The sequence below is a fragment of the Sphaerodactylus townsendi genome, linkage group LG06 (assembly GCF_021028975.2).
Source record: "Sphaerodactylus townsendi isolate TG3544 linkage group LG06, MPM_Stown_v2.3, whole genome shotgun sequence".
NCBI lineage: Eukaryota > Metazoa > Chordata > Lepidosauria > Squamata > Sphaerodactylidae > Sphaerodactylus > Sphaerodactylus townsendi.
Window position 1 is genome coordinate 50,648,980 of NC_059430.1, and position 21,770 is coordinate 50,670,749.

The following is a 21,770-nucleotide window of genomic DNA, read 5'->3' on the forward strand; positions in this document are numbered from 1 at the left end:
GCAATAGAACATCTGATACCTGATATTTCAAATCCATTATCAGTTTCCAGTTTGCAAACAGCTTAAAAAATTTAAATCCATTTCTGAACATCATTTTCATGTCACACATTTTAATATGTGCCAATTTTTCAGAGAATTGCTTATTTCACTTTAGAGCGCAGCCTCTTTTATAAAACCTTCAGCAACATTTGACTGTCATATTTGAATATGCCACTAATCAACTATGCTGCATCTAACGCTACATACCAATTTTCTTCACTGAATGAATGTGGTTCAATTTTCATCCAGTTTAATAGCATAACACTGAGTCATAAAGTTTTAGAATGTTTTGGATAGAGGGTGTATTATTTTTGAACAGGTTGAAGGGTTTTTTTTTAGATAATCAGTTTCTGTACCAAATGGGGCAAAATAGAATGCTAAAACAAATCACATTGAATTACCTAATGCATATACATTCTTATCATGATGTGAACACTTTTATTCCATCAAATGTTATTTTCTTGGGTTCCTTGATTATGTTTAAAGGGAAGCAAGAACCAGGTTTTGTATTTTTTTTCCACTTAAAATTTCTTTGCTGCATTTACATCTTGATTCATTACTGTGATGAGAGGCAATGGAGGTCACGGTGCTTATACCAATACCAATTATATAAAATCAGAATTTTCTAAGGTTCAGCTTTGTTCACCTATACTGCCAGAACTTTTTTTTCTGGGCAAAGGGTCTGTACCATTAACAGCTGCCTGAGGTTCAGAAGTTCAACAACCACAGAATTTCCTGGTTTATATGTGCGGCATTAAGTACACCAGTTGTATTTCTACCTTGATTAGGCAATTGGGATGAATTCCAACATTTAGATGCTTTCAGGCAGTTGGAATGGAGACCTCAAGGGGTTAACATGGAACTGTGTGATTGGCTAAGTGGAACAGTGGAGATTTCTTTAGCAACAATACTGGAATTTTGAGGGGAGTTTTTGTTCAGAGAGAGTTCTGAGTGGTCTATGTGGTGAGACCTCTGTTAAATGAGTTCTGTCTAGTCTGAGCAAGGTGAACAGATGTGTCTGTAGAGAGCTCTACTGTCTGGTAGTGACCAGAAAGCTCTGTGGAAGAGGGACTGGATGATCAGACAATGAAAATCTATACTAAGTTCCTGATACAAACCCTCAGAAAAGCTGAAACAGGAGGTGGATAATTGATGTTCTCTCAGGGAAATATCCACTCTGAAGAATGTTAAGTTACTTATTAGATTGGTGATCTAGTTATAGAGAATAGATCCTTCAAGTTGGTGCTGAGACACACATCAGGCGTGGCTCCTGTTCCATCTCTTACTTTCCCCCTCTCTGTTCTGTTCACACTTGTTTCTGCTTGACTCTCTAGCCCTCTCTCTCCCTCCTCATCTTTCTTTCTCCCTGGTGTTGTCTCCTCCCTCCTTTTTCTCCTCTCTCCTTTTCTGGTGTTGTTTCTTGCCTCCCTTCTTCCCTCCCCTCCACTGGCCAAAGCTTGATGCCAGGTGCCTATTGGTTCTCAGGCCACCCATCAGGACCTTCTGGCTGGCAGATTGGCCATCTTACTCAAGAACCTGCCCCTTTAGGAACTGGTGATGGGGCATGGTTGACTTTGCCACAGTGTTGGGCCGCCCACTGGCTTGTCCTCCCACCTGTGCCCACTCACTCTCTTTCCTGGGCCTTGCATTGTCCAGCCTCCTCTCATGCTACCTGCCACTGCTTTCAGGTGTGCTGACAATATGGTTGGCAGTGGTGGCACTGTGGCAGAGCCTTTCTGCTGGGACTAAGAGTCCGCTTGTTGATTACCTGTCCCTGATCTCAGCTCTGGTGATGTGAAGGCCAGCCACAGTTCTCCAGGAGATTGGGTTAGGTGAGAGCACCACAGAAGAGTCTGAGCTGGCAGCAGGAGGCAGCTCGAGACAATATTTAACCAACCATATTTGGAAGCCTGTAATTTGTATCAACTGAGAGGATCTGAAATAATGCAAAAGAACTATATTGTAACAAACACAGCTGTGAACTGCAGCCTGAACTGAACTTAAAATATCTTCATAACTTACTTGCTTCAGTTATCTTGTATATACATTTTACCTTTCCAAATCTTTATTGTTCATGTAAATAAAATTTCTTTTTCGTTTGATCATCCTTGAAAGTACCAAAAGGCTCTTATGCCTTTTTTTGAGTTTCTGACAGCAAAGGGTTTTTTTACATACATAACCTAGTCACCTGTCCACACTGAGCAGAATTTTTTTTCCTTTTTCTATTATTTTATTATAAGGTAAGAAAAACACACTAATAATTCCTCTTCATAAAGAAAAAAACAGTAGGTAACAGTCCGGTAAGGTTTGAAAGTGACCATTACAATTTTGGTGGGAAAAACATCTGAGTGCACCTAGAGAATAGAATGTGACTGATAATTGTCGGTGTGTACCAGCTGTTTAGGTAAAATCCCCATGGGAAGAAATTTGTCAAACCTTGCTCTTGCAAACCCTGAATTTCTCCGTGGAACTATAAACTGTATCTACTGCAGCCTTTTGTTGTTTAAGTGATGCAAGAAAAGGAGTCAACATGTATAGGGAAGTATAAATAAATTGTCATATTTCATTTTAGCCAATTTTTTTAAAAAAAGTTTTATATTTCTGTCACAATTGCGATGTTGGTGGGTTATTTAAAAATATGAAAACTGCCTTCCTGAACTAGTCACTCATTTACCAAGGCAATCCCATCTCTCCACCAAATAGCCAACTCTTCTACTTCTTTCAAGAAAAGTACAAAGCAATGAAATGGGCAATTATGCAATAACATGACCAGAGGGAATTAAACAGAACCTTGTAATAAAGGGTTAATGGGATTGCCTGATTTACCTGTAAATTACAGTTTGACTGTATAACACTAACACAAACATAAATTTACAGGAATTGTGAGGAAAATGTCCTTGGCCGTTTCTGCACGGGCGAAATATGACGTCGTGGAAACGGGAAAAGAAACGTCAGAGCGAGAGCGTTCGCATGCATAGCGGCGGAGGTGCGCAGTTGCGCCGTCACGAAAACACTTAATCGGCGCAAAGACACCATATTCAAAAAACGCTTTGAAGCGCTCTTTTTCCACATATGACGCACCGACGAGCATGGTTAATGTGCTTAACCGGGCTCGCCCATACGAGAGCCATTGTCTCAACAATAGCGACTGCCAAAAGGCCAAGCTTGGTCACCGTCCCCCCCCCACACACACGTTTGTCCCTGGTAATTTCCCTGCCATGGCTTCAGCACCTTTCCCAGATCCACGCTTCGTGCAGATGGTGGCTGCTACATAACACACTCTGGTCTCACAGGTAACATGAACTGGGACTGACAATGATAGCTGGTAGGGGGGGGGAGGCAATGACAGATGGGGGACGGGCAGGACATCAGGGCAGTCACATCAGCCAATCGCGCTGCTTCGCGAGTGCGCAACCGCAACGGAGCATGGCGAGACGCCGCTTCCGCAGCGCTTCCGTGCGAACCGTCACATTTCTGCGGTTCTCCTGACGCACGCAGCTCCGCCTGTCTGTGCGAACGTTTTTTTCAGCGGATCGCGTTTGCTATTACTTAATGCGTCATCCGGCGTCGCTTCCTTTTGCCCGATGCAGGCGAAACGGCCCTTCTGTTTTTAATGGGGACAGTTGTCTTTAAAATGGAGATGTGTCACACCTCCCATTAGTATATGGAGAAATTGTTATGGTTTCAATTAATTTTTAGACCTTTTTCCAGTTGTATAAATTTGCTAATTTTGTATAAGTACAGTGAAAGCATTAAAGGTATTACTGACTAGTGCTGCAGATGGCATACCTGAACATGGTGAGGTTCTTGGCTACTTCTTGGTTAAACCAACTGGCAGTTTACAGGTGCAAGTGAGAAAAAGTTAACCTTTCCTTTCAAGGCACTTCCATCAACATTAAAAAAGCCCTGAGCTTCTTAATCAGTTCCCAGTGGTATCTTATCTTGTGGACTGCCTCATGATTTGTTTGCATTATGATAAAAAAAGTGTTCTTCTGTGCTGCCAAACTCACTAAACTGCCTCTGTCTGGCATTGAAGCCCTATCTTTGGCTGCCATACCTCCTGCATTTGGTGATAAAGTGCAGTCTTGCTGATTATTTGCTCTAGTATAAAAAGTGTTCCCTTGTGTGGCAGTGTTGCATTTTATAGGACTTCCCTCAGCTGCTTGTTTCTTTTCTGATATGCCCATCACTATTTAGCTTTGCTGTTTTCCTTTCCAGTTTTCTTTCTCAGCATACATTGTCTTGCATTCTCATTGGGAATTTTGTGTTAAGTAAAAGGATCCCCAGAACCTGGCAGTGGGTTCAGGTTTGAGTCCTTACATTCTAATTAGCCACAAAAACTGAACAGCCCTGAGCCAAGTAAATACTACAGCATGAACAGAGTGTTTGCAAGCTGCCAGACAATAATAACTCATGTTCTGAGAATGATTCTCACTTCAAAATAGCCATGGTGACTTATATCCAATGAGATCTACACACAGAACCTAGGGATATTCCCATTTTCCACTCACTGAACACATCTAAATTTGTCCCCTGCACTAGGTCAGCAAACTTTTAATAGCATATAAGGAGGAAACACTGTTGGGGGGAAGTGCATATGTAGATGGAAGGCAAACCATTGCCTCCTCTTTTGAAGATGGAAGTGACATTAAATATTAAAAAATGTGTTGGATACAATCCATTCCTTTCAATCAACTAATGTTATTTTTTGTTAAAGAAAAAAAAGGCTGCTTCTTCCTCACTGGCCTGCCATTTTGCAGAACAACTTCACCCAGGCACATGTGTTAGAAAAGCATAAATGTTTTCCCATATTACATTGCATTAACACTATATTGCTGGTATTACATTTAGAATAATAGAATTATAGAGTTGAAAGATACCTCAAGAACCATCTAGTCCAACCCCCTGCCATACAGGAACACACAGTCAAAGCACTTCTGACATATGATCATCCAACCTCTGTTTAAAAACCTCAAAAGAAGGAAACTCCACAACTCTCCAAGGCAGTGAATTCCATAGTCAAACAGCCCTGACAGAAAATTCTTCCTAATGTTTAGGTGGAATCTCCTTTCCTGAACCTTGAATCCATTACTCCATGTCCTAGTCTCTGAGGCAACAGAAAACAAGCTTGCTCCCTCTTCAACATGATATTGCTTCAAATATTTTTTAACATAGCTATCATGTCCCCCCTTAACTTTCTCTTCTCCAGACTAAACATCCCCAGCTCCCTAAGCCTCTTTTTGTAGGGAATTGACTCCAGACCTTATACCATTGTAGTTGCCCTTCTCTGGATACGTTCCAGCTTGTCAATATTGTTATCCCTGCCCTTCATACCCCGCTCTATTAAAATATAGATCTCATATTATTTTCCTGTGAAACTGTACTGGCAAATGTCAACTTTTCATATCTCTGTGTGTGTAGCAGTGTGTCCACTTAGAAACAGGCCAGAAGCAAAAGGTCTGCTTGCACAATTAAATCAGTGAATGAGTTACTCCAAGCAACAGATTCTTGGAAGCCTCATTAACTATGGACATCTCTTGATTACCACACCTCACTAACACAATAGACACTGAAAACCTCCTTGGTATCTGATGCTACATTTCACTACACCTTTCAGAAAATGGCTCTGCAACAAATGGTTGCTTCCTTGTATTTCCTCAACCTATTGATACAATCTCCCTAAACCAATCAATCCCTTCCTAATCACAAGCCTCAGCCAAATTTGAATAACCTGAGTGGAGGCTCCAAAGAGTTACTCTGCATAAAGCCATTCTGTGCTTCCTGATTTAATCCAAGAGCATTGACACCATTGTTCCGGGTACTTAGAGCAATAGATGAGCTTTTGATTAGCTCAAACCAGCAATCCCAGCATGGGAAATTCCAGAGAATTTAGGAAAATGAAACTCAAACTTATCTGTTCCTGCTTCTACCCCCCGCAAAAGGATATAAAAGTACTGTGCACCCCAACTCCAGTGCTCATTGCTAGCTCTCTTGGTCACGTTGGTGTGAGACACGATATCGTCCTTCGCATTGGATTTCTATGCTGGCATAGAAATCCTTGCCTTCTTCTAGATCCTCGTCAGCTGATTTAGGTAACGTATAAGTCCCCTGCTTCCCCAAATCCCACTCTATAATCCCACCTGTCTTTTCTTCCCTATCTATATGCTTCGGAACTGTGTGTATGTGCCTTGACGTCTTACTGTGTGATTGCTTGCAACAAAATTTATATAAAAATATTTAAAGTGCAATTTGGTCTTTTGTGAATTCTCTGCAGATACGTTTCAAGCCGTTTCTGGTATACATAGTCTAAAAAGATCCCCACCCAACCTGCCTCTCACATTGCTAAGCCGAGTAATTCCCCATTGCTCTATAGAAATATAGTTCATAATTGTTAAGTTGGGTAACAATATCCTTCTTAAATTGTGGTGCCCAGAACTGAACACAGTACTCTAGGTGAGGTCTGAACAATGCAGCGTAGAGTGGTACAATTATTTCCCTCAATCTAGACATTATTCTATTATTGATGCATCCCAGAATTACCTTGGCTTTCTTGGCTGCCATATCACACTGCTGATTCATGTTCAGTTTATGGTCTACTAAGACTTTAAACTGAAAGCTGAATTGGAGAGAGGAAGTGTAGTGAGAAGGGGATGAGAGAATAATGTGTTTGGTTTATTCTAGAGTGTGCATGTGGGAGGGCTGTGCTGGATTGGCAGAAGATGACAGGATTTCACAGTGAAAGGTCTGGGAGTGTTAAAACTCTAGTCAGATAAAGTTAAAGCCCTGTGTGAGCATGCCAGAATGTGTTAGGGCTTTTGAATGAAAAGATCCAGTGTTGAGAGTATTAGTTAATGTTTCAGAGAGTGTACGACAAAGTCAGAGGCAGATTCCGCATGGGCCAAAAACAGCAGTGTGAAAATGATGTGAAAATGGTGTAAAATGTTTTAAAACTGTGAAAAAGGGTTTACACCATTTTCACACCGCTGTTTTTGACCCATGCAGAATCCTCCAAAATCTCAAAAACTGTTAGAAGAAATAAAGACACAGAGTCTGAGAATTATGACAGAGAAACTGTCAGAAAGTGTCAGAGTAAATTTATGCTGAGTGAAGTCCTCAAAGTATTTGTTGCTTCAGTTTGATTTGATTTTATGAATACTTTTCTTGAAACCTTGAAGTTACCTATCAGTTATAAATAAGATCTTACTTTGAAGAAACATCAGAATCTTAACCTATTTTCTTTAGGACCTAATAGGCCATCCACTTTGCCTTATAAGCTCATACACACTACCAAAAGGAGATAAAGGGGGAGTTGGGGGAGGGGGATTTATACTCCTGGTGGCAGCTACCATATGGGAAAGAATTCAGGAAACAAATATAGTTGGCACTTGCTATTTATATATAAAGAAAAAAAGAGTGGGCATTGTTTTTGGTGACCACAGGTAGAAGGTCATCACAATTATCAAGGGACAACCTACCAGCAGGCACAAAATTGTTTGGTCTGGTGTCTTAGTTTAATTTTGACAAACCATTCAGGGAATCTAATGAGCAGTTAAACTTACATGTAATTGAGAACGCTGGGTCAAGATAAGCCAAGATAAGATCATATCATTGCCAAAGTTCCTGGAATGCCCAGTAGATCATCTCTGTGAAAAGCCTTAGAATTACTATATATTTTTTTTAAAAAAACTCCCTCTCAATTTTCATACAGATAAAGCAGCCCAAAGTGTAATCTTCAGAGTGATCTTCAAAGCAAGAGGCAATGTAAAAATATGTTTTCTAAATTGTTACAGAAAAAATGATTTATTTTATAAGTTATACAATTTCTGTCACATTTCAGAAAGTTCCACTTTAACCCCCAGCTCACTTTGGTACTCACCTATGACAAAACTTTCCTCTAAATCCAGAATTCTTCTCTATCTTATGCTGTTAGATTAGACCATCTCAGAAACCTCATGCCTTGAAGTGAACTGATGAAGACACTGATGTGAATCAAGCCCTCAGAATGGTCCCCAATCTTGTTCTAGATTCCCCAAAATTTCTGCAACTGACATAATTCTTCAGAGTTCACTAGGAGGACTTGTATCATGAATCCTGCAGAACACGTGAATACACTTGAGGCCTTCCCTGGTCTATATTGATGGTGACCAAATGAAAACAGAATACAGTGAGACTGCACCTTTCAGAATTTACTCTGGCTTTCTTTGTAACACAACCCAATTAATGGCTGTATATATTATCACCACTGTGCCATTAAAAATTACTAATCCTAAACTTCCAGGGCACAAGTTTTCCTAATCAGAGTAAATGAAATTGCTGCTTATCACAAAGAACTGTGCTATACCATTCATCCATAGCAGTCCCCCCCATATGTAATTTAAGAAAAATCTAATCTCCATGCCTGAAACTATTTTTGAAGTATTTATCTTTTGAAGTATTCATCTACTGACAAGCCTTTAAAGAAAACTAGTATATTTGGTTTTTTAGAGTCCCACACAGATAAACTTTTATTCTTTTTCTTCTGGTAAAAATCTAATGCTAGAAATTCACTGTAAAGTGGGGAAAATTCCATCCAAAGATTAAAATGGATACCCACAGCTATGTATAGATAAGAGCTAAGTGATATATCAGTTTTAATGTTCCTAGCACTGATTCTTCAATTTTTAGAAAACAATTGAGGCAGGAACTTATATTCTGAGTGGCTCATATCATCATTATCTTATATTCTAATAGTCAACCCAGCCAAATTTGATGATGCTTAAATCTGGAGATTGGAGAGATAAAAGGACAAGACAGATGTTTCAATAAACCTGAAAAATGTCCCAGGTTTTCAAATCTAAAAGAAAATACATTGGAAATTTTTTAAAAACCCAAATGAAAAAGGAGAATTTGTAGCATTAATAAACAGATGTCTTCAGAGACTGTTTCTAGGCAACCATAGCAGTTTGGCCAGCATTGTAGGCTTGGTTTTTGTCAGTAAAATGCAGAGGGCAAGACTCTTTCTGTTTTGGCCTTTGAGAGGGGATTCATTGGGTCAGGCATACCAGCAACCACCTGTAAACTCTACATAACACAAGTTCCATGACTCATTCAGACCCAGCTGTTCACTGTGTTGTAGTGGATAGAGTAGGATCTGAGAGATCACGTTTGAATCCCCACCCTGCTGTGGAAGCTCAATGTGTAACTTTAAGTGAACTTTAAAATGGGGGAGGTAAGAATGATGTAAGCCACTGTGCCCCCCACCCCCCAATTGTGGAGAAAAATGAAAGGTATGTGCACATGATCAATAAGAATAACTGAAGATGGGGGTGCAGATAAAAAGTTGTTTAGTTGGTCCATAGAAAGGAGCAGAGGAAACAGAGAAAGGTAAGATTATGGGGACTGCCAGGAAGAGAGAAAGAGTAAATAGCATAGGGAAAGTGATATGGGAGAAATGAAGTGCTCCTTGGCAGTTCTTGCAGGTTCTCCCCTGAACTGGCCCCAGCCCAGTAACCAACATTGTGTAACATCATCATAGTTTCCAGTGATAAACTGAAGACCTAGAAGGGAGATCAATGGAGGTTCATTGGTGCGTGGGCATGAAAGAAGAAGGAAGGCAAAGGGGAGAGGCTAAGGGAGCTTTCAGGGTTGGGAAACCAGAACATTTGGGGGAAATAATTGGGGAGGAAGAAATGTTTCCCAAAGGTTTTTGCAGGTTCCCTCTTGTGCAGGTATAATTCTAAGAAGAGCTATATATTCTTACAGCCTACTGATTTCAATAGATTTAGAATGATATAGCTTTGTTTAGGATTGCCTTAATAATAATTCATTTTCAGGTAACCAAATTATATCAGAATAAGGAAGGATAGACACATCTGCCCTTTTTTGTTTCATTGTGTTTCTGCATTTTGACATTGAGAACAATTTAATATTTTCATTTATGGCTGATTTCGCACAGTTAAAATGCCCCGTGCTATATCTGGGAGTACAGCTGCCATGGCAATCTTTACCTTGATGTTACTTCTCACTGCTCTCCGGCTCTCCTCCACTTGCACCACAAGGTCTTCAACAAAGTTGACTCTGAACAAAACTGACACTGGGAATCGGTGCCCTCCCCCCCCCCCGTCTAAAATTCCTGCATGTGCAAGGGAATCACGGTACTCCAGCACTCCACCCTGGTCTAAACTTCTTGTGTGTGCAAGGGAATCGCCGCCTTCCCCGTTCGCAGCGCCTTCATATGTCGCTTTTCTTCAAGGTTTTGCAAGGTTTCAACTTCCATGTTTTTTATTTCACTGCAAGGGGGCGGGAAGGTGCCTGTTCATTGGAGGGGCGGGTCAGAGCAGCAAGGCAGGAAAAATGGCCTTGTTCTGCTGCCGAAGAGTTTTCGCAGCAGCGGAAGCCACCGGAGCAACAGATGGGCATTCCAAAATGTCCTCAACCTCTGTGGTTCTGGAAAGTCTTGTAGCAAAGCCAATGCTGTGGGGTGGTGCTGAGGCAACAGCATGGCAGACACATTGAAGTGCCGGGTGCTGTGGGGAACTCCCTATTATGCTGGAGCATTTCCCATGCCAACAACGGGGCATTTTTAACATGCAAAAAACCTCTATGTTGCTGATGTTGTTAATTAATTACTGATAATTCATCTGTTTCTTATACACATTTTTACATAATAAATATGATACCTATACATACTGTGTATATGATTGTAATATTTTGTTTAAATAGTACCTATCATGGTACTATTTGATGCACAAAAGTATACGTTTTACGGAGCAGTTTGGTCAAAAGTGGATGAAGTTATAAAACCAGACTTGTGGGCTTGGCTTATACAAGGAGGACCAAAACTAACACAGTAATATTTAAATCAAACCTGCAACATTTAAACCATGTCTCTACACTGAATGTTGGTGGGGGTAGGGGCTGTTGGTGGATCCTTCCTATGCTAGGTGTGAGCAATGGTGGCAAGGATGCAGGTAATCTCAATGGCCACTCCTATGGCAGCTCCAGTGTTTACTAGCACGAAAAAGTAAAAAGGGCTACTTCTCCTTTGTTCTTTTTGAAGTGCTGCAATGCTTTTTTCTTTCATTGTCCATGTGGAAAATGAGTCCATTAGACTTTTGAAGAATGTTATTGTTGTTTTATATTGCTTTCAATTGCTATTTATTTTGTATATTGCAAATCCATATACATTGTCAAACCTCTTTGGACACCCACAATCAGAAAGAGATGGACATTGACATTCCTTGTCTTGATACAGCAGAAGGCTAAAGATTATGGCAGCTCTCTGTAAATGAGCTCTTGTACTTATGCACTCTGTGTTCAAATATTCTTCTTTACGTGTTATTCTCAACAATACAGAATTAATTCCTTTATATGCCCTGTATTGTGCTGCCCCTGAGATCAGACTGCTTTTGGGACTGCTCCTGTTGCAATGTGGATTGGTGACTGGGTGTCAGCCAGCCACCAAAGAGTAGTGATTTCTATGACCTCTAGTCAGGTGGCATTCGACTAAGTGGTCTGTAGTACATCAGGACTTGAATTGGGAATCCAGTGCCGAGTGGCAGGCAGACTTCTGGTTAGGCAAATCAATTGAGACATACGTGCAACAGTGGAAATTGGGTGGCCCTGAGGGGCTGGACATGTGACGGTAATGTTGGGTGAGTATAGCATTACATTTAGATGGAGGCTAAAATGGGTCAAAGATCCCAGTGATAGTAGGGCGAAAATGATATGGCAGTAGGTGCAGGCCATACTATAGACAGAGACCAAGATATAGGAATGCTCAACCTTGGCTTGACCTGCATCCTATCTTGTGATATGTAGGTTGCAGGTTGCAGGGGACTTAACCCTGCTCCATTGCTGATGTTGATGAGTGCCAGGTCCATAAACAATAAAACAATGGTTCTTTGAGATTTTCTTGAAGAGCAGAATGTGGACCTGGCTTGCATTACTGAGACATGGGTGGGGGAGGGAAAATGGGTTCCCTCAAGGAACTCACCCTGCCAGGTTTTGCAGTCATCCATTAACCTCAGACCCGGGGCTGGGATGGTGGTATAGCTATGCTAATCTGGAATTTGATTTCATTTTGAGTGACCCCAGTCCCATCGATCATGGGCATAGATTGTTTGGGCCTACATTGGGACTCAGAGGAGAGACTGGCGGCTCTGTTGGTGTCCTGGGCACCTAGTGTACTACAGAGCAGCCTCCTGCTGCTCCTAGAGGTGATGTCAGAGTGGGCATTGAGGTTCCCAAATCTAGTAGTTTGGGGGGACTTCGGTGTCCATATGGACTCTTCATTGGTGGCTGCAGAGCTAGTGTCATTCATGGCAGCATTAGGTCTCCCCCTTGTTAATATCGAGAGTCTCACTCATCAAGCTGGCCACATTCTGGATCTGATCTTTCTGACTGGTGTGAATGAGATTTTGTCCTCTATTGATGGAGTGCCATGGTCTGATCATTCATCCTTAAGGTCAGGGTTGAGATCACTGCACCTCCCTGCTTAGACGATGGGCTTATTTGGACCCACCCGTATAGGCTGATGGACCAGAGTCAGTTCCAGGATGTCATGTTGGAGTCCCCGCCTGCTGGCAACTCTCTTGAGGAGCTGGTAGGGAGATGGGAAACCTGGCTCTCTGAAGCAATTGAGATCGTCACCCCAAAATGTCCTCTCCGCTCCTGTACCAAGTCTGCCCCTTGGTATACTGAGGGACTGAGGAGGATGAAATGGGACCTGAGATGACTAGAGTGGGTGTGGCAACGTACTTGTGATGAAGGGATGTGACACTCATTTAGGATGCTCATGAAATCCTATGAGAAGGCAATTAAGGAGGCTAAGAAAGATTTCTATGCCACCTCAATTGCCACTGCGAGCTCACACCCAGCACAATTATGTATGATATTTCAGTCCCTTACAACCCTTCCTAGGGTCCAAAAGTTGAGGAACTGGCTTTTAGCTGTGAGGCATTTGTGAGCTTTTTTGCAGATAAAATCTTGTCCCTCTGCAGAGATCTCACAGCCACAGTTGATACAGTATGTGAACTTGAAGACCCTTGGTTGTCTTCCAGTCCAAAGTTGGACTGGTTCAGACAGCTTGAACCCACTAATGTGGACAGAATTCTGGCTGCAGTTCGACCTACCACTTGCCTCTTCAAACCATGTCCCTCCTGGCTGATGAAGGCCAGTGGGGAGATACTGCAGGACTCGCTGTTGAAAATTATCAACTTCTCCCTTGAGCAAGGAGAATTTCCAGGGAAGTTGAAAGAGGCAGGGATCCTGGCACTCTTGAAATGACCATTTTTAGATCATCTGGACCTGGCCAGTTACTGCCAAGTTTCAAATTGTTTGTTTCTAGCCAAGGGAATTGAGATAGTGGTTGCGGAGCAGCTTCAGACTTTTCTGGATGAGGCAAAGGTGTTGGATCCCTTCCAGTGCAGCTTCCATGCTGGTCATAGGATGAAGACCGTGTTGGTCGCTATTGTGGATGAGCTCTGCCCCCAACTTCATAGAAGCGGCTCAGCACTGTTGATTCTTTTAGATCTGACCACAGCATTTGATATTGTGTCAGTTGGAATAGAACAAATGAGATGTATTTGTGTGAGTAGGTAGACAGCAAAAGTATAAAATATATAGTAAGGTGCAGGAGAGGAAATTATCTACCTTTTGGACTACTGAACAAAACTGTAACAAGATCCAAGCTATTATTTGTTACCTGAAAAGTTGGAGTGCTTCATTCAGATAGAAATGTATAGTCTGGTAGCATGTTTTTGACCTGTAGCTTGAAAGGAAGCAATAGCAAAATGAATTTCATTCCAGCAGACAATTTTAAAACTAGACTTAGCTTCAGTCACATTAGCTTAGATAATGGGAAAATTTTTCTTCATTGAAAATGCTCTCTGTAGCTTAAGGAGAACTCGCTGAGGCAGCCTGCCATCTAGCTTTTTCACAGCAAAACAGACTTTCAGACTGCAGATGAGAGACTCAGGAGCAGAGACAATTTTAACTTAGCCATCCCTAATTTATCTCAAGCTTTTTCAATTTATCTTCACTGCTGTATGCACACTGGAACACCAGATTGCCATCCCCTGGGAAACAGAACACAGCCTGGGATCTCAGGAGATGTCACAGCCTGAGAAATATTCAAATGGTGCTGATTTTCTTCTGGTATACTGAGCAGAAGGAATGAAACTCTCCATCAAGTCCCTGCTTTGCAGGCAATAGATCAGAGGATATTGTCACTTTCCTAATGGATTATTGTTATCGGGCAGGTTCTTCCTGAAGGTATGTAGTTACTCTCTCCATTCATTAACCATGCTATTTATCAGAAAATGATCTAATAGGCTGGCAATCCAAATATGTTAGAGAAAATGTTAAGTAAGTAACCTTTATCGATTGAAGGATGATGGCACTTTATTGCAGTATGGTTGCAGGTAAAAATAATCTAAACAGGTTACTATTGGTTGTAGCTCCTACCCTACCACAAAGTGCTCTGTCAGCATGCACCTTTCAACACAACCCTGCAGACTATATTACTACAAGTTCATACTGACTGCCTTGAGATTGTATATTCCTCTGTGAATTGTGACTGACAAAAGACTTTTGTGGTGAGCAATCACCCATCCCTGGTTGTTGATACTGATGGGGTTAAGAAAAGGGAAGAAATGCTTTCATGCTATATTTAAAATGCCCTTAAACTTCCACTAATAAATTAATCATTTTCAGTGTTACAACATCTCAGATTCAGAAGTTATCTCATTTTGAAAGGTTGTGGTCTAATGCGATAAATACAAATGATTTGAGCTTGTTAATACAACTGCAGTATTATCTTATGCCATTAAGGACATGCAGGCATCAAAAATAGACAGAAGTATTCAGAAGTGTTTGAAGTTCTATGTGCCTACAAGTGCTACTGCAAAAAGGCTCTAGGCTAGCCACTTGCTTTCTTGAGGTAGTTAGCAACAAATAATTTAAATAAGGCGTTTCCATTTTGCTCAGAAGTCAGCAGTGTTTATCCTGTTTCACTGCTGAAAATGACAAGTTCATTTTCAGGCTGAGGCTGGTATGTCATGAATTTATTCTTGGTACAACATACTGGGACTTTAACACCCTAAGGAAATGCATGAACCAAGTCCCGAAGAACAGTCTAAGTTAAAATGATAGAGTGATGCTATTTTATTAAATAACATTTATAGTTACAAATTTAAACCTGTGTTCCATTTTCACATGCTGCTGACAAATCTCTTAAAGACAAATATGGATAAATAGTTCATTTTGAGAGCATTGGACAATATGGTGAAAAAAGTCATTCAGCTGGGTTGTCTCATTTGAGTACAGGATGGGGACATGGAAGAACTTTTTCAGCTGGTGTAAAAATAAGAAGGTGGAATGAAAGAAGCATGTGCTCTGCTTAAAGCACCACCCTCTGTTGAATATTTAACATTAGAAAAGTAATTAGGAAAAGGAAGGTCTTATACTAAAGTCCAGTATACAACACTATGAAACTTTTTTCATTTCCAGAGTTTTAGACTACAAGAAGTAGAGAAATGAACTGGAGATAATGGGAAATGGTTTCCCCTCAAGTTTCCCAAACCACACTTCTGAAACCCCCACCCTGCCCCATTTGAAGCACTTTTCAAAATGAAATCCTCTTAGAAGTTTGCACACTTTTCCTGTTTTTCCTTTGGTACATTTGTATGGTACATTTTTATGGTACACTTTTACTTTCTTTTTTCTTTGCTTTCTTTTAAAAAAATAAACATTCAAAAACTTTGTCATTGTTAAGAGACTTCTTAAAGGTTAGGCTTTTGGGGTATTTCAGAAAGTATAATTTTATGGTGTGATGGCATCAAAGCTTGTGAGATTTATCTGTGTACCAGCTATTCATTGTAGTTTTTCTTCAGTTGAAACTGGGTGACAGAAACTATTTCCATGCAATATTTGCCTTACTGAAATGTTTAACTATGACTATGAAGCAACACTAAATGTGTTTCATATGCTATATGAAAGTACATAGATATCTCACAAGTGAAAACCAAACACTTATAGTGGAAAGAGTAAAATAAAATATCACACACTTTGTTTAAAATCTTTTTCTTACAACAATCTAAAGGCAAATTCAAAACAAGAACATTTCTTGTTTTGAAAGCAAATTTCTTACTGTCAGGTCATTGGGAAGTTTTTTTAAAAAAACCAGTGTGTTTTGTTAATTTGCTTTTTAAAAAGACAGGATGAAAAATTAAAGAATGAAATATCATTGAGGGTCATACTTCCTTATTGTCATTCCTTAGTTTTTCCCTCTCCCTTTTCTCCCAAAGATCAATGATTTTCAGAAGTGGAGCCAGATTCTGTGTATAATTACTCAAATGTACTTCGTGAATGCTACTTACAAATAAATGTGATTAGGAGGGCAATCTTCTTGTATCATGTACTTCAGGCATAGTGTTAAGAACGGTTGGCTCTAATCTGGTGAACCAGGTTTGTTTCCCCACCCCTCCACACGAAGCCTGCTGGGTGACCTTGGACTAGTTACAGTTCTCTCAGAACTTTCTCAGTCCCACCTACCACACAAGGTGTCTGTTGTGTGAAGTAGAAGGAAAGGTGATTGTAGGCTGCTTTGAGAGTCCTTAAAGGTGGAGAAAAAAAGCAGGAGCATGTTCTCCCAAGAAAAATGTTTTTGAAAAGAAAAGATAATGAAATATATATATTTATATCTATAACTCAACATGTAGCTATTGATTACTAGGCAATGGGATATCTAAGCAGGACCAAGAATAAGAAGGTACAGACCTGTGAAAGGATGTGTATCCTCTGAGTCAAAGGCATTTGAATGTTAGAAGTTGACATGAGGACATTATCCAGCACCCAAAGAAATGAATGTGTTGTTAAATTATCATCACTTTTTGAAAGTGCCCCATGGCTAGAATTCATGCATAGAGATTTCTTATATAGTCTTTTCCTTGATACTTAAGTTCCTCCTGGGAAATTCTGAACTGCAATTGCTTTGGGATAGAAATCTTATGAACATGCTAAAATGGTGTGGTCTTGTGAAAGGGAACTCATGCCTCACTGAATATGTCAACCAGCTGTTCCACTGATATTGGGAGATGTTTACTGATTTTTGACTGATGCTAGCTCCTTGAAATTACCCACCTCGTAGGTGCAGAAAGGCAGGATATAAAATTTGTAAATCAATCAATAAAATATTTTTTTAAGGCACTGAGGTTGCCTAAAGTTACGTTCACCTTAAAACTACCCAATGGCTTTACCTTCTTAACAATGCATTTAAGCCAAAGACTTAAATAGTAATACAAAACTTTCAATTTATTTTAAAAGGATGATCCGTTGTTTTAGTGTTTGTGATCCCACTTTTACACAGAAACTAACTTTATCTCCCCTTTGAAATGCTTCCTTCACATAGAAAACTAGCATGTTAAGAAAAATACTTTTCCAACCAAGTTTCCAAACAAATAATAATAGTTTGTGATCTACATGAGCAAATCTCAAAAGTCTGAGACATTCATCAAATTATGGCTGGTGTTTTGAACTTCCAACATTCTTAGAGGTTATAAGGAGACATAATGCAGGGGGTCTATGGGGTTTCTGTTAAATTTGATTATTTTAAAATATACAGTTTGTCCAGAGCAGGATAGGCAGGTATATGGCCAGCCGTTAAAGCAGAGCCAGTTTCCAAAGGCAACACTGGATGTCAGCAGCTTCTAACATAGTCCTTATACAAATCTATGTCCAGACCACACAGGTAATACTGTGTACAGTTCTGGTCACAACACCTGAAAAAAGGATATTGTAAAGCTTGAGAAGATACAGCAGAGAGCAATCAACATGATCAGAGGGCTCACGTAACTGCCTTATGAGAAACAGTTAAATGCTTAGGTCTGTTTAACTTAGAAAAAAGGTGGGTAAGGGGAGACATGATAGAGGTCTATAAAATTATGCATGGTGTGGAGAGAGTGGACAGGGAGAGCTTTTCTCCCTCTCTCATAATATTAGAATGTGCAGTTTTCTGCTGAATCTGAAGGTGAGAGATTCAAAAGAGACATTCTTTTATATTAGATACTGTGGAACACAGGTGGGGATAATACTGCTACAATCATCTTATTGGTGAACTTCCCAGAAGTACCTGGTTAGCCACTGTGTGAACAGACTGCTGGACTTGTTGGGCCTTGGTCTGATCCAACAAGGCTTTTCCTATGTTCTTATGCTTCTTGTCTTATGCCTCTTGTCTTGTTAAAAAAACCTTTTAATTCACAGTTATTATTGATAGTAACACTTCCTCTTTTTTGTGGATTACAACTACTTACCTCTGCAGAAAGTTGAATTTCTGTAACTACAGTTTGAGCAATAAGTCTTTTAAGGGGTTGCCCCTTTACCACTCAAACAATACAGAATGCTAGAAAAGGAAACAATTTCTCAATTTGAATTTGTATTCAGGACAGGAAGAAATTACAAAATGTTGCTGGAATGTGTAGCACTGTTAAAGCTGCTGAGCTATGGCATGTTTTAAAATATTTAAAAAAACAAACCAGAAGGAGCAATGCAAAGGGAATTGTACCTTCTCAGGAACAGATCATGAGCAAGGTTAGAGACCTCATGAAGTAAAGTGAAGGCCGGAATATTTAAAACAGAATTGCAAGACACAAAAGTAACATTAGCCATGTACTATACTTATTGTGGTATGCAACACTGATGGCAATAATGCCACAAAATGAAAATAACTGCATCAGCTGCAAAGATCATTTTGCATTACATGTGCACATACAGGATGTGTACAGCATGAACAGGGATGAATATTATAGCTTTTACAATTCATAAGAATTATTCAGGGTTGCAGATAAAACTGGGATATTAAACTGGAAGGTGACAGCTTTCTTTTAAAAATAGCAACTTTAAACTGGAAACTGGACATGAGGAAATGTAGTTCCTGCATGTGTAATATAGGGACTAAAAGAAAATCTGATTTAAGGTAAGCAACTCAGGAACTCACACTGTGGTTTTTCCTCATGAAGTGAACTTGAGAACTAGATATAAAATCAACAATGAATAAAAATAGTTTCACTTGCATTAGCACCTGAACAAACTTTAGCTATTCTAGGTTATATACTTGGCAAAACTATGCTATCTGTTAAAATTATATATTCACGAGTACCACAATCCCATGATCTGAAGGAACTGTGATTCTACCTACAGAAAACATTATAATTAGAAGATCCCAATTTTTTCACATCAAGAATTATACCTTAGCTTTGAGATGTATTAAAACAGGAAGTTTGATAGGCTAGCAGCTCAGGGTATAATAGAGAGAACATCCACAAGATGTGTCTTGAGTCCATTGGACATTGTTAGGAGATTTAGTGCTATGTCTGAATTTCCACCACAAATAGTCAAACAACTACATCAGATAGGAAAAAAAAATCTACCACTAATGAGTCATTAACATGGGTACTGTTTGTAATAAAAGTATTCTTTTACACCAGGGATAGGGAACCTGTGGCTCTCCAGATGTTCAGGAACTACAATTCCCATCAGCCTCTGTCAGCATGGCCAATTGGCCATGCTGGTAGGGGCTGATGGGAATTGTAGTTCCTGAACATCTGGAGAGCTGCAGGTTCCCTACCCCTGTTTTACACCTTCAGTATTCAGCAGGTGGTAAAGGAAATAACTGCTTCTAAAGCATGTTGTGATTATCTAATCATGCACATCTCGTTTGAGGTCTGTTTTGCATGGGATTTTCACATTTTGAGAAGGTACCAATATTTCTATAGATAGAATTTAAATATGGAATATATTATCAAAAAGCATAACTGAAGACTTCAGAAAGCTTTAGAAAAATAGGGCAAGTTGACTGAAATAAAAGAAAGAGAAACACAAATTCGGATAAATATTTAGGTTATACTGTTCCTAGGAAAGACTAGAACTGGATTTGGTCTAAAGTAGCATTCTGATTTTAGAGAAAATGTTTTTAAAATTCTTTATCAGTGGTATTTGACTCACCATAGGTTGGACCAAATGTATTGTTATGAACAGATAATTGTGGGTGTTGTAGAAATAGTCTGACTTGTTACAGTATTTTGGCTTTGTCCCAGAATCAACCACTTCTGGCTAGACAGTTGAAATAACAATCAGAAATATAACAGGGTTTTCTCTATCTTCTAATCTCAAGGTGATCTTGCTTGGTTATAAATAGAGCCAACAGAATAAATCCCTAGATACTCCCCTCCATGCAAAAAGTGTCTGCACATTATACCCCAGTAAAAGCTGTGGAAAATAAAATGGTGTCTCCTGAAGCTTTCTAATGACAGTACTTCCCTCACCTTTTTAGGGAGCTAATTCCAACAAAGTGGGCATTGCAAAGGAAAAGACATGAATACTTGATGATGCCAGGGAAGCCTTCTTAAGCAGGGGAAACTATTAGGTGACTGCATAAAGCCTGTTTTTGGCAAACAGCGATATATGAGAGAAGATCCTCGTTGAGATCCTAGGTCCAGTTAGGTTTTAATGGTCAGAACCAGTACCTTGAATTGGACTTGGTAACAAATTGGCAACCATGTAGCTGTTTTAAGATGGACAAGATAGGTTCCCATTGACTAGCTACTTTTAACAATCATGCTGTCATGTTTTAAACTAATTTGCTGTCACATTATGAACCAGGTTGTCTTCTAAGGCAGCCCAATCTAACCATGAGATTACCAAAGTATGTGTCAGCATTACTAGATCACTTGAATCTTTTTAAAAAAAGGTTCAGAAGGCACTCCTATCTTCTTCAACAACCTTCTTTTCAGGCAGCAAGGCTGGCTTCATGAGAACCCACAAGCTCTTAATATGCTCTGCAAATGCCAACTCTTCTCCATCCAGGGCAAGTGAATTTAGTGCCTCCAAAGGAGCAGACTTCCCAATCACTATCACTTCTATCTTCTCTGGGTTCAGCTTCAGCTACCTTAGTCACCTGTCTGCAGCCTCAAAGCACCAGTATAAAACTGAGACACAGCTGGAGGTTTGGATAATAAAATACAGATATGGATATCATCTGCATTCATACAACAGCCAGTCCAGTATCTCCAGCAGATCTCATCCAGTGGCCTCATATAGATATTGAAGAACATGGGTGAGAAACAGAACTTTGTGTCACTCCACAGGACAAATCCCACCTAGCTGATTCTGCTCCTCTGATGACCAGACAAAAAAGACCAAAACAACCAATTCCACATTCTACCATGGATAAAAATGGAATGGTCAACAATGTCAAATACCAATGACGAATTGAATAGTATCAATAAGGTTAATTGTCCCTGGTGAAGATCCATTCACCAGTGAAGATCCATTCATCAGTGTGACTAAATCTGGCTCAGTTTGAAACCAAAGCCTGAAATCAAATTGAAAAGGGTCAAGAGAAGATATGTTATCCAAGAACCACTGAACTTGTCCCAGCACTATATAAATTATCACCTTCTCTAGAAAAGGAATATTGGAGACTGACATATACTTGGCGATCTCATCCTTAGACAATGAAGTTTTTTCAAGAAAATTTTTAATAACTGCTTCCTTCAAAAGTCTAAGGAGCTTCCTTACCAAGGGGCAGTCCTGTTTTTGGACATAGCTGGCCCATCATTACATGCAGCTACAAAGGCCTCCACAAAGTCTACAGAGAAAATCCCTCAGAGCTCCCTGGAAACCAACATGATCCATTAGTTTATGACACAATACCATTGGAATCCTACAGCATATTGTTGTACCTGCTGTACCTT

At 39.9% G+C, this 21,770-nt stretch overlaps 1 protein-coding gene across 8 annotated transcripts in view; it reads left to right on the plus strand.

Annotated features, from left to right (window-relative positions):
* Nucleotides 1-13,970: 13,970 nt before the first annotated feature.
* The window catches only part of MGAT4C (MGAT4 family member C), a 485,991-nt gene continuing 478,191 nt past the window's right edge, over nucleotides 13,971-21,770 (plus strand). For all 8 annotated transcript variants that reach the window (XM_048500314.1, XM_048500309.1, XM_048500311.1 and 5 more), the window contains exon 1: nucleotides 13,971-14,292. The gene's annotated coding sequence lies outside the window, so the exon portion shown is untranslated. The remainder of the gene's footprint in view (nucleotides 14,293-21,770) is intronic.